This window comes from Suncus etruscus, chromosome 3, assembly GCF_024139225.1.
Source record: "Suncus etruscus isolate mSunEtr1 chromosome 3, mSunEtr1.pri.cur, whole genome shotgun sequence".
Classification (NCBI taxonomy): domain Eukaryota; kingdom Metazoa; phylum Chordata; class Mammalia; order Eulipotyphla; family Soricidae; genus Suncus; species Suncus etruscus.
In genome coordinates this window covers 9805734-9819676 of record NC_064850.1, presented here as the reverse complement: position 1 = coordinate 9819676, position 13943 = coordinate 9805734, and the positions used below count along the sequence as shown (strand labels likewise).

Below are 13943 nucleotides of genomic sequence, written 5' to 3'. Positions count from 1 at the left end.
AAAAAGACCACATTCTCTAGAAAAATGAACAAAAGTTATGAATAGAAAATTAACCAAAAAAGTAAAACTGACACATGTGAATAGATATTCTATTTTAGTCTCAATTTTAAGAGGAATCCATATTGAAACTATACTAAGATAGATATTACTCATTTATCAGACTGGAAAAATTAAAAATATTAATAAGTCAGCTGGTGAGGCTGCAGAGAGATTCATATATTGTTGATGATAATTTAAAATGCGAGAACCTCTATGGAAATAAATTTGGCAATAAAGGCATTCATGCTTTGAAAAGTCCAACCTCTAGGAATTTACCTAGAAAACATACCCCTAGCAATTTAAAAATATACATGAACTTGATCACTCAAGCAACATAACCTTAAGAAAATTATTAATACCCTACATACCCAAACATAGGAGAATGGTTAAAAGAATGATAGATAAAATTATAAAATACTATATAGCATCACTGAAAAATTCTCTACAAACTATTTCCAGAATATAGTAAATGAAAAATTCAAAGTGCAAAAATAATAATATACTTCTGTGTGAAAGATAAAAGTGATTCTTTTTTGATTGGAACCATGGAGGGTGCAGAAAAGAAGAAAAAAGAGGTTCCCACTAAGCCTGTGACTTGAGAGGGGAAAAAAAGGAAGTTCCTACTGTGCCAGAAACCCTTAAGAAAAAGTGAAAGGATTTCACAGAACTGAAGATCAAGCACCTGGAGAGAAGTTTGCCCAAAAGATACTTCAAAAGGCAAGGAGAAGGCTTATCTATGAAAAAGCTAAGCACTGTCATAAGGAATATAGACAAATGTACAGAATGGAGGTTCAGCTGGGCTAGGATGGCAACAAAAGCTGGCAGCTGTTACCCACCTGCAGAACACACACTGGCATTTGTCATCAGGATCAGAGGTATCCGTGGTGGGAGCCCCAAGAATCAAAACGTGATGCGGAGTCTCTGCCTTCATCAGATTTTCCATGACACTTTTGTTAAGTTGAACAAAACTTGGATGAAACTGTGGAACCAGATATTATGAGAGTGCTACCAGAACCTCAAGCAAGTAAATGAGTTGATGAGTTGATCTCCAATATGGCTACAGCAAAATCCACAAGCAGTGAAGTTCCGTAACAGAGAATGCATGGATGATTTAATCTCTTGGTAAATATGGCATCATCTGCATGGAAGATCTGATTAATAAGATTTATGCCACTGGAAATGCTTCCAAGAGGCAAACAACTGCCTCTGGCCCTTCCCATCATCTTCTCCGAGAGGCAGAATGAAGAAAAAGACCACCCCCTTTGCAGAAGGTGGAAATGTTGGCAAACACATCAACAGACTCAGAAAGAAGAACCAAGGAATTTCTATATGTTTATAATTTGTTAATGAGCAACTGCTTTCAAATAAAAAATAGATAAAAGGGAATGAGAACATTTGCATCTGGTTAATTTTGAGAAACCCACTAGAGAAGAATAAATCTGATAACAATGAAATGGATTAGATGCAAGGGATGAGGGTAGGGCCAGAGGTATGGGGGTGTGGAGAGAGGATATGCCTCTGGTATGCCTTTGTATATTTACTTTAAATTCTTGGGAAGCTTACTGATATTCAACATAATCAAAAGATAAAAATTAAATAAAGGATAGGAGGGTATCTAAATATTTATGTAAACAGGAACAAATATACCCAAGCATGCTTGTTATTGTCTCTCTGTTCCAAATCCACCTTTGAGACACTGGAGCTAAGACTGCAAACTGCATTTCCAATTTGCCTCCTGCTTCTGCTGGGCCCTGTCAATCAGAACACAGAGGGAGCTGCAGGAAAAAAGCTGCATTTCTGCCTGCAGGAGAGAGAATGGACTTGTTCCTTTCCCTTTTGTTTTTTTTGGGTACAGTTTCTGTGAGCCTTGTTTTAGCAACTCCTCTTCACAGAGCACCATGCACCTTGCAGCTTGCGGGTTTTTGCAACACTTAGAAAAGCAGTATCCTCACTCCACTGGGGGGGGAGGGAAGAGAGAGAGAGAGAGAGAGAGAGAGAGAGAGAGAGAGAGAGAGAGAGAGAGAGAGAGAGAGAGAGAGAGAGAGACAGAGAGAGAGAGAGAGAGAGAGAGAGAGAGAGAGAGAGAGAGAGAGAGAGAGAGAGAGAGAGAGAGAGAGAGAGAGAGAGAGAGAGAGAGAGAGAGAGAGAACCAGACCTGTCCCTCCCCTCTCAGAGCTTTGCTTTCCAAGGCAAGGCCATTGTGTATAGGAATGCACTGATATCTGGTCAAGGCTCATTTTCCTCAGAGGAAGTCGACATTTCTTTGTTTTGGGGAGAGGACAACACCCTGCAATTCTCAGTGGCTACTCCTGGCTCTATGCTTGGGGACCATATGCAATGTCAGGGATTAAACTAGAGGCAGCTGCAGCCATGTCCTAAACCATTTACTATATCTCTGGTTTGATCAGAATTTCAATTCCACGGTCTCTTCCTTCTAAGTTTCTAAGTTTTAATAATTTGAACTTCCTACTTCTATTTTCTCGATGCCAAAGATAGTCACTATGAGATGATATTGGTACTATGAAAACCTACGGTTGTCATTGCATAGATTCCTTTAGAGGGTCCGGGAGGCATTTGAGGACATCCATGAAGTAAAAATATTTTCATAATAGTCATAAGATATCTGGTTCCAGTTCAGGTTGTGCCAAAATTTGTCAAGAGAGCATGCTGATGATTTTGGACTTTTTGGGTTGGGGTGAGAGTGTTGTTGGTGGTGGTTGTTGCTGTTGTTTGTTTTGGGGGCTACACCTACTTTGTTCAGGGCTTACTCTTGGCTCTGCATTCAGGAATCATTCCTGGTGGGCTTGGGGGAACCATATGGAATGTTTGGGATTGAATCAGGTTGCTCATGTGCAAGGCAAGTGCCCTACCCTCTGTGCTATCGTTCCAGCTCCATACTGATGATTTTGAATGGAAAAAAGCAAAGAAGGAAGAAATGAAGAGTGAAGAAAGTCTCCTTTAAAAAAAGGGGGGGGGGGGGAGAAAACTATCTCTGATCCTATTCTCTGTTCCCCCTAAAAGTAGGAATAAATCTTGGTGTGAAGGTTACCTTCCACACAGACTCAGTTGGGGACACCCTTATCATGGAGAGAGATAAATGGTAAGTTATATAAATAGCTCATCACTAAACTAATAGCTAAGCCAAAAAATGTCTTTGACCTGTCATTCTTCTTCTGCTAGAAGTCACATATGTGGCTAATTAGGTCTTAAATGGTAACCTCTCTGTGCACAAAACCAGCTCATTTTTTTTATCCTATTAGTCCATCCTTTTTTTGTACATGATTTTTGAGCTACAAACTTAGAAAGGTAGAGACCATCTTCCTTTCTCTCCCACAAAGTCATTATTTTCCTTTAGGACTGTGTTGACATTTGTACTGATAGAGGCAACTTTGTACTAGTAGTTTAGTCTGTTTTTCACCACGGTGCACTTTTGGAAAAAAATTATCCAGTTATACTTAAGAATAATCCTTAATTAAAATTGCAATCAAAATTAGTGACTTTTGCTTTGTGGTCTTATGTGTACACATTTTAATATTCTTTTGGTAGCTGGAAAGCACTTCCGATGTAGAGCAAAATATGATAGTTGTCTCAAAGAACAGCTCTTGTTTAATAGTTTGAGCTGTTAGCTCAGCTAGCCACATTTTTTTTTTTTAATCGAACACCATTTTTGCTTGAAAGAACAACTGACAGATAAACTATCGTTATTCAGACTTGGACATTTAGCAGACATTTTCTCAAAAATGAACAAAGTGAGCCTGTCACTTCAAGAAAAACAACCGATTGTGTTTGTTGTCAAAGATAAAATTCGAACTTTGAAGCAAAAATGAGAAATTTGGAAAGTATACTTCTGCCGTGGTGAGCTTGATAGTTCTCAATACTTAAAAAACCTTTTTGCTAAGATGGGTGATGCTATTACTAACAGTGAAATTTTTTAGATAATGTAGAATGAAATGTGTTAACATTCAGAATATCTGCTTTGACTCTGTTAACTATTTTCTCATGAGACTATAAAATCACGCATGGAAAAAAAAGCTGTTCACAGCATGAGATAGAGCAATTAGTACTAATGTAGTAGATTAAATGCTTTTAAAATAAGCTTTATTATGACATACATATTCTTTTTGAGAACGGGGTGGGTATAGGTTATACCCAATAGTGCTCAGGTGGCAATTCCTGGCTCAGTGTTCAGAGGTGACCCTTGAAAGTCCTCAGATGATTGTGCAGTGCCAGGGGATAGAATACAGGTTGACCACTTGCAAGGCAAGTGCTTTACTTGCTATACTCTCTCTTACCCCTTTCTTTTATTTTTTTTTAATTCTATGTATCATTGGGTTTTTAGCAATTTGATTATGCTGTGCCTTGGTACAATTTTCTTTGAGATTATACTGCTTGAAGATGGTTGGATTTCTTGAATATGTGGATGAAACTGGAAAGTTTTTCAAGCTATTATTTCTTAAAATATTTTTCAACTTCCCCATAAGTCTAATATTCCCATTACCTGCATGTCAGAACTTATGATATTGTCCTATGGATCATTTAACTTGTTCATTTTTGTTTATTCTTTTTTTTTTTTTACTCTGCATGTTTCAGTTGAAGTAGTTTCTATTGTACATCTTCAATTCACTGATACTTTCCATTATAGCACCTAATTTTTCACTTCAAATGCTGTATTTTTCAGTTCTCAAAGTTCCATTTGGTCCCATTTTTATAGTTTTTATTTATTTCTCTCTTATTATATTTCCCTTTAATTCTTGAACCAATTTACTATAGCTTTTAAGTTTTCACCAGCTGATTGCATCATGTCTTTCTTTTGGGGGGGGGCACACCCGTTTGATGCTCAGGTGTTACTCCTAAGTGCTCAGAAATTGCCACTGGCTTGGGGGGAACATATGGGATGCCAGGGATCGAACCGTGGTCCTTCCTTGGCTAGCGCTTGCAAGGCAGACACCTTACATCTAGTGCCACCTCTCCGGCCCCGCATCATGTCTTTCTTATTTCTTGATTCCTTTCTCCTGCTTTTTACATGTCAAATAAAATTTTAACATATGCTGGACATTATAAACATCACATTTATGGGGTGTCTGATGTTTTTTTTCTCCTTTTTTAAAAGTATGTTGGCTTCTGTTCCGGTGGACACTTTAAGCTTCTCAAAAAAGCGTCATCATCCTTTTGAGGCTCAGTTTTAATTTTGTTAGAGACAGTCTAGTATAAACTTTACCTTGGAGATAGTCTTACTAAAGCCTTACTTCTGGTCTCTCACAAGTATGCCAAATGTTCAGCAGGGTCTCTGTTCTAGCTCAGTTGAGGTCTAAATACTTCCATCATGTCAAAACTTCTGTAGGTGGTGAGTCGATAGCTCTCCAGTACCTGTTCTCTTCCACCACCACCACCACCACCGCCACCACCCAATCTGTTCTTTAGTCAGACTCTGGGAGCTTTTGTATGTGTCTTAGTGTCCTGCCAAATATTTATGAGTTCAACTTCTACGGTTTCAGAGGGCTTGCCCTGTGTGCTTCCCTGCTCCTTGCTACTCTGCTTGGCAATGATCAGCCTCGCCTGGTCTCTGTCTCCTGTCTGTACTCTACTTGTTTATGCTCCCTGGGCTGTGGCCTGGAATGCACTTCCAGACAGAAGGAAAGGACAATCTAGGCGTTACCTCATTTGCTTCTCTTCTCCTGGAAATTTGATCGCTTTCTTTTCATAAGAAAGTTCTGCCTTGTCCACCTCCAAATGCATGGAAATGAAACCAAATACTTCAAGGGGAACTCCTAAAAATCTAAACCCTGCTTGACAGTAAGCTCTGATCTATTTTTAGTTTGGGGGTGCTCCAGACTATTCCTAGCTGAGAGTACAGGGTCTATGTCATACAAGACACTGTTCATGCAAAGAAAAACCTTTTAGTTATCCATCTTGCCCTCCTGTGCCTTATTCGTTTTGGTTTGGTTTTGTTTTTGACCACACCAAGCAGTGTTCAGGAGTTAACTCCTATGCATTTGTACCTATATTGAATTGTACATATGAATTGTATGCATACAAGTATGCATTTGGCATACTTGTGAGAGACCACTCCCCAGAAGTAAGACTTTAGTAAGACTATCTCCAAGGTAAAGTTTATACTAGACTGTCTCTAACAAAATTACAACTGAGCCTCAAAAGGATGGTGACGCTCTTTTGAGAAGCTTAAAGTGTCCACCAGAACAGAAGCCAACATACTTTTAAAAAAGGAGAAAAAAACATCAGACACCCCATAAGTGTGATGTTTATAATGTCCAGCATATGTTAAAAATTTACTTGACATGTTAAAAGCAGGGAAAGAAATCAAGAAATAAGAAAGACATGATGCGGGGCCGGAGAGGTGGCACTAGATGTAAGGTGTCTGGCGTTCCATATGTTTCCCCGAAGCCAGGGGCAATTTCTGAGTGCTTAGCCAGGAGTAACCCCTGAGCATCAAACGGGTGTGCCCCCCCAAAAAAACTCCTAGTTCAGGGGTCTCTTCTGGTGGGATTGAACCCCAGTTGGCTGCATGCAAGGGAAATGCCCTAACCGCTGTGCTATCTCTTAGGCCCCTCTGCTCTATTCTAGTCTCACAAAACTGACCCTCTGTGACAGTAAGCAAGTTCCAAACCACAGTGATAAAGGACATATATCATCCTCTGCACATTATTCTATTTTCAAATCAAGCCCCCTTTGCCTAGACTGGTATAAATTAGCATAAGAAGAAAAAGTAGCCAATATACTAATTTTTTTAATCTCTGAGGAATGAAATTCTGTATGTTTTTCTTTGGGCTCTCTTGAAGTTTGTCACGTTTAACATCGTGAACATGAGCTATCCTTATAATACAGAAAAAGAACGATGCTCTTTATTTGTGTACCCCTCCCATCTGATGACATTTCATTGTGCCGTAGTCCAAATATAGAGGTCATGGGTGTAACTGATGGTTGATGATACTGAGTCCACTTGGATTCCAGCCAAAGTTCTGCCCCTACGCTACAGAACAGGCCTATTGAATTCTGACACCCTCTTGCCCTTTCCTCAAACAAAAGATTATTTCAAGAGTTTCCTTGTTCTCTAAGTATATGATATCAGCCCAGAAAAACATTTCTCTCAGAAAATTTTCCAAAAGTTTCTGAAAAAGGCCAAGTTTCCCTAAAGGATGCGAGCCAACAAGCGGGGAGGAGAAGAGAAGCCTGGTGGGTCCAGTGGGCGTCAGTTCATGGCCTGGAGTTTCTGGGCTTGCTCCCCACACCCCAGCCTGGGCACACAGCAGAGACCACCTCCCTGTCACAAAGGACCACAGCCAACTGCTTGCTTTCTCCCATTCCTCCCTAAGAAAGCAAACAACAACACTATCTACTCCTCTGAGTCTGAAGGAGAAAGTAAGATGTTATTCCATTCTGGCAAGAAGCCTGATGGTTAATACATCACAAGTTATTCAGGAAATTATTTGAAGCCTTTGCCTACCATGGATCAGCCACAAACACTGACCTTTGTCATTGAAAGTTTGCCCTGGAAGCAAAGAACCCTTTCTTCTTTCACCTTTGTGGGTTGGGAAGCTGTCAGGCCTCTCTCCCTTCTCTCCTACTGGGACGAGTGAGAACTTTCTGAGGATCTCGGAGTAAGTCCTCCTCAGCAGGCAGGTGGCAGGCCTACCCAGCAGGGACATTCTCATAAGCCCAGGGCAAATGTTCAGGTATCAGTCCCTGGGAGGCCAGTCCCAGATCTCTTCTTCCCATGTCCTGCAGTCTCAACATGTCTCCAATCTTGCTGCCTTCTTACCCACAGTTCGGCCCTGTTCCTTTCAAAGTTCCTGCCTGCTTGTCCTAGTCCAGAAGGCCTTTCTAATCTGGTTGTGTTTTTATTAATCAGTCATTGCGAAGACTCTCTCTCTCTCTCTCTCTCTCTCTCTCTCTCTCTCTCTCTCTCTCTCTCTCTCTCTCTCTCTGTTTAATTTGGAGGGAAGGAGAGCAAGATTTCAAAATACAATCTTTTGTTTATGTTTAAGAAACTCATGTGTAAGGCCAGAATGATAGCATAGCACCTCTGGTAGGGAGAGTACTTGTCTTGCACTCCGTGGTCCAGGATTTGATCTTCAGTATCCCATATGGTAATATGAGTAATCCCTGAGCAGGGAGTCAGGAGTAACCCCTGAGCACCTCTGAATGGACCCAAACCAGTCAAGAGATGAGAGAGACAGAGAGAGAGAGACAGAGAGAAACAGAGAGACAGAGAGAGACAGAGACACAGAGAGAGAGACAGAGAGAGTATTTACATACATTCAGTGTTATGGATTCTTTAGATTACATCATTGTTGTTTTAAATGGCTGCCAAACAATTTTCTCTTCAAATCATCTTTATTCTTTTCCCCAGTCTGATGAATAAATTTGAATATAAACAAGAATACAATGACAGATTAAAGCACTCTCACTTTCTAAGTTGATACCTAATAATTTGCTTTAAATATCAGGTAAAATCAAACAAGTTTTTCTCATTCTATCTTTGAATAGTAATCCTGATTTCTGTCATGAAAGTCAATAGTAATAATACTAGGAACAGCCAACTTGAGCTGGACAATATTAACCACTTTATAGGCATCACTTTACTTAACCCTTTCTACAGTCCTGCTTTATTCCTTTATTATTCCTATTTTCAGTTAAGAAAAATAGGAGCCAGAGCGATAGCACAGCAGTAGGGTGTTTGCCTTGCACACAGCTGGCTTAGGAAGGACTTCAGTTCGATTCCCAGTATCCCATATGGTCCCCCAAGACAGGAGCGATTTCTGAACACATATCCAGGAATGGCCCCTTAGTGTCACCGGGTTTGGCCCCAAAACAAACAAACAAAAAAAGAGAGAGCCCTGTATCTGGAAGTAAACATAAAGGGACATGAGTCTGCAAAAAAGGAGCTTGGGAGCACCATAGCCCATGTCATAGCATCCAGAAACATCCATCATGTTAATAGTCCTTCACAAATATTGTCTCATTTAAACTTTATCAGAGCCATATGTGAGGGCCAGAGAGCTAGTACAGCAGATAAACCACTGGCCTTTCACACAGCTGGTCCAGGTTTGATCCTGGGTACCTTATATGATACCCTCAGCCCACCAAGAGTGATCCTTGAGCACAAAGCCAGGAGTAAGCCATGAGCACAGCCTAGTGTGACCCAAAACCAAATAAATAAATACAATTCTTTTGTTGTTGTTTTTTGGGCCACACCCGGTGACACTCAGGGGTTACTCCTGGCTATGTGCTCAGAAATGGCTCCTGGCTTCGGAGACCATATGGGACACCGGGGGATCAAACTGCAGTCCGTCCTAGGCTAGCGCATGCAAGGCAGATGCCTTATGCCCTGCACCATCACTCCGGCCCCAAATAAATACATTTTTAAAAGAAGAATAAAGGGTAGCAACATCACCACTTCTTAAATCATGGGTGATATCATGTAGGACCCATTCTGTGGCTACTATGAATGAGATAATGTATGAAATGCTTGAAAGGATCCTGAAGTGAAGGATCCCTAAATGCAAAAAATTACTACCATCTAACCACTTCTACTAGTATCCAGGAGCTATATATAAATACAGAGAATTTCCCTTAATATAATTTGCATTTTCCAGCCAAAGGCCAGTCTTCTAGACTTCTGGTCTCTGCCAACGTTCCTCCCCTAAAGGCAAATTTTATGCCAAAGATCCACTGACAGTAGAAGACTAGGGTGGTATGATCAAAAGCCCTGAGAGAGAATGGGGGCAGTGGATAAAGACAAAAGATAAGCAGCTAAAAAGGACCTGAGTTAACTGTGCCATTTTGAGGAAGCAAGCATGTTCTGAGACCTAGATCACAAAACAGTCAGTAATAAACTAAAATTATTGGTCCAATTTGCAGGCTCTAGAATAAGGTTACTATTAGGGTGAAAATAAAGTAGTAAAACTACCCTCCAAAGGAAACAAACTTTTATACTAAGGTGAGCAAACTAATGACCTTTTGAAGGGAAGAGGTAGGTAAATGGGTAAAAGAAGCCATTCCTATGATGAAGGACAGAAACTGGACCTTTGGTAACCAATATTAATTCAATAAAAAATTAAAACTAGGGGCCGGAGAGATAACATGAAGATAGGGCATTTGCCTTGCATGCAGAATGATGGTGGTTCGAATCCTGGCATCCCATCTGGTACCCAGAGCCTGCCAGGAGCGATTTCTGAGCATAGAACCAGAAGTAACCCGAGTGCTGCCAGGTGTGACCCAAAAACCAAAAATAAATAAGTAAATAAATAAATAAATAAATAAATAAAAATAAAAAATTTAAAACTAAACAAAGCAAACAGCAATAGCAGGAACTCTAGGCATATTGAGTGACAATTTTTAGGTGACTCTCACTCCGTAGGCCAAGGGTGGGGCTCTATTTGCCAGTTACACAGAAACTTCCCATTGTTGCTAAGTATAGGTTGTATTATTTTTCTTTCATAAACTTGCCAAACAGCCTTATTGTTTGCTCTCGGTGTAGTTTAAAAGAGCAAAATTTCCTTTTTGAATCTTAAGTGACTGCTTTGAGTTGTCTAGAAATTCTACGTAATCAAGACTACTTTCAACTATCAGTAATCACAATATTCCTGTACATGGCTGTTCATTGCGCCTTCCAATATAAATTCCAAAATATGTTTGTGAAATTTCATTTAATCTTCATGGTAACCCAGTGAAGGGGTGGGAGAGGGAAATAGTCACACAGCAATCTCAGAATTTTTCTTCTTTTTCACCAAGGATTAGGAACAGTTTAGTGACTTCCATCAAAATGACTTGGGGTCATAAGGATCATTTTACAGCATTACTCCTGTGCCTGGTCAGTCCCTTTAGGGCCTAAAACAGTGTTATCTGTCCATTTTCATCAGGTCTGGAAATGTTAAGAATATAGACCTGTTTTAAATAATAAAACTATGGTCACTTTTATTTGCTTTTCTCCAAGTACATATGCACAATATGTTAAAACAAGTTTATGCCGAATAGGGGATGTGACTCAATAGTAGAGCACCTGTCTTACATGGGTGAGGCCCTGAATTTAACCCTCAGCATTGCATTGTCCTTCTGAGCACCAAGATTGGAGCAGTCCTTAAGCATCATTGGATGTAATCCCAATACAAAGAGAAAGGAGAAAAAGGAGGAGGAAGAGGAGAAGGAGTTAAATGAGGAAGAGGAGGAAGGAGGAGGAGACTAACTCTAACTTTGGTTGTGACCTGCAAGGTAACAAGGAAGTACCCTTGATACTTGCTGGAGGAGGAGGAGGAGGAAGAGGAGGAACAAGAGAAGGAGGAGGAGAAGACAACTAACTCTGACTTTGGCTGTGCCTTGGAAGGTGACGAGGAAGTAGCCGTGATACTTGGCTCCCACATTTATTGCTACTGAGGCCGTTGGAACATGTGGTTAGGTGTGAGCATTGCACAAGACAGAATTGGCTGTGAGGGGAGCAAAAGGTGCCACCCCTGAATATGCCACCCAGGCAGAAGGCTTCTTTCAGAAGACAATAAAGAAAAGCAGAGACACAAGAGAAATGTTCTTCCTTCTCTTCCTAAGAGCAGCACAGGCATTTTCCTTTGGGAAAGTCTGCCACTCCCTTTCTCACATAATTACAGAGAATAATTCTTATCACCTCAGCCACTGACTTGAATTTGCATAATGAGCCTTACTAAAATAACCCTTATCTTCTATTAATTTTCTCCACAATTTACCTTATCACAATGTATCACCCCTGGAATAACAAACCTTTTAGACTTATCACTTCTCTACAATTTGTTACCCTTTTGTGTTATATTTTGCATTGTTTAGAGGCCAAACCCAGGAATGCTCGGGGGCTATTTCTGGCTTTGTGCTTAGGAGTGACCCCCTTGGTGGTGCTCAGGGAACCAAATGTGAAGTGGGGGAATTGAACCAGAGTTGCAGCTTCTTCCCTCACATAGAAGCAAATGCTTTTTACCTCCTTTCCTATCTCTATGGGCTGTGTTGATCTTTTCATTTGTTTGGGGGGCACACCCAATGGTCCTCTGCATTAAAATTGTTTCTGTGCTCAAAAGTCACATCTGCAGGTCTCAGAGGACCAGATGGGATACCAGGGATTAAACCCTAGTCAGTTGCATGCAAAGCAAGCAGCCTACCCACTGTACTATTTCTCTGTTCCCTTGATCATTTTTAAAATGGAACATGGGGCTCAAGTGATAGGACAGGGACTAAAGTGCTTACCTTGCATTCAACAGACCAATGTTCTATCCCCCACACTACATACTGTCCCCTGAGTACTGCCCAAAGTGAGTTCAGAACCAGAAGTGAGCCCTGAGCTCAGCAGGGTGTTGCCCAAGAACCAAACCAAAATTGTAGAAAATAAATATATAAACACGAAACCTAATAAATTTGGAGATTTTTATTGCTTTTCTATGAGACTCATCATGTGCATACAAAATTAACTTTTTATAAGTTCATCTGATTTTGTCAGATTAATTTGTAGCTTCATCTATTTGACAATAGTGTGAAAATCTGTAGCCCATACTCACCCAGGAGAGAAAGATAGAGATCTGTCTGAAAAGGATGCATGGAGCAACAACCAAGTCCCAGAGAGAAGCACCTGCTATCACCTTCTTCACAGATTCTGAGGAAGGAGTGAGTGGCTGGAATAGAGAATAATTTCCTGTGAAACAAATCAGAAAGAAAAAAATATCCTCTATAATTGGTACTAAATTCTACCAACAAGACTCCTTAAGAGTCCACTTTCCACCTCTACCAAGTAGAGACCAGGGTCAGACCAAGCAAGACCCATCAAGCCAGAATGTTTCTTTTGGCTCACCACTTCCTTCTCATTTCTAAACTCCAGTTTAGAACTCATGACTTGTCAGCTGGGAAAGAAGGCAGAGCAGATGCCCCTAACTAAAGACCACAGTCACCTACCCTCACCTCCCTTTCTTTCTGCATTCCAAGAATCCTAAACTGGGATTTGGGAAAAGCTTCAACTTCAAAGCAAGAAGTCATGCTATGGAGTATTTCAGTTATTAAATATAGACTGTATGGTGTGAAGTGACTAGATTGTTGAAATTTTTAATGTGTTCAGAAAGATATTGAACTTGCCCTAAATTTTATCTGGGGCAGGCAAACAGCTTGTTACCCTAAATAGATGAGAAAGGAGAGTGGGAAACCAAAACAAATTTGTTTTGATTACACTCTATGAATTTCATTTATTTAATATGATGATCATGTACATTTCCAGTGTGGGGAGAATTTCTTGTTCCCAGGGATAGAAGCGGCTCTGGTTTAGGAGCTAGCTTGCAATTTAGAATTCCAGAAAACTTCCCTAGAGAGATAAAACCAGGTCTGGAAATAGACCAGTGCCTACAGATGCCACGAGGCCTTGGTCAAGAGTTCTCTACTGTTTCCCACCCAGCTGAAAAGCCTCTCCTGGGCAGGGAATGAAAACATAAAGAGCTGCCACTGCTTTCATTGCTGCAGGCCCCAGGAGGTTGATGACTGCAATCTTAACACTGGGTATCCCAACTCAGTAAAAAAAAAAAAAAAAAAAAATCCTTTCCATATGCCCTCATAGACTACTCAATGATAACTCCATTATGAACATGAAATCCTTTGAATGAACAGAATAAACAAGGACTACAAATATTAGTAAATAAGATGTTTTGGGAGACCATTTGAATGATTAGCTCTCTCTTCTAAAAACTAGTCAGCCTGGGCCTGTGATGGGGTTCAACAGTTAAGCATATGTAAGACCTGAGATGAATCCATGACACCCTAAAATAAATAAATAAATAAATAAATAAATAAACAAAAAATGTCCCTACTTAGTTTTGTGAGCCCTTTGCTCAATCTACCCAATTTCAACTGCAGCCCCCCTTTCAACAAGAGGCATAAAAGAAAGACAATGC

The 13943-nt window shown here is 40.3% G+C and overlaps 1 pseudogene; it reads left to right on the top strand.

The window, feature by feature from the left end:
• Positions 1-584: 584 nt before the first annotated feature.
• LOC126003942 (60S ribosomal protein L7-like) overlaps positions 585-13943 on the top strand; it is a 129034-nt pseudogene continuing 115675 nt past the window's right edge.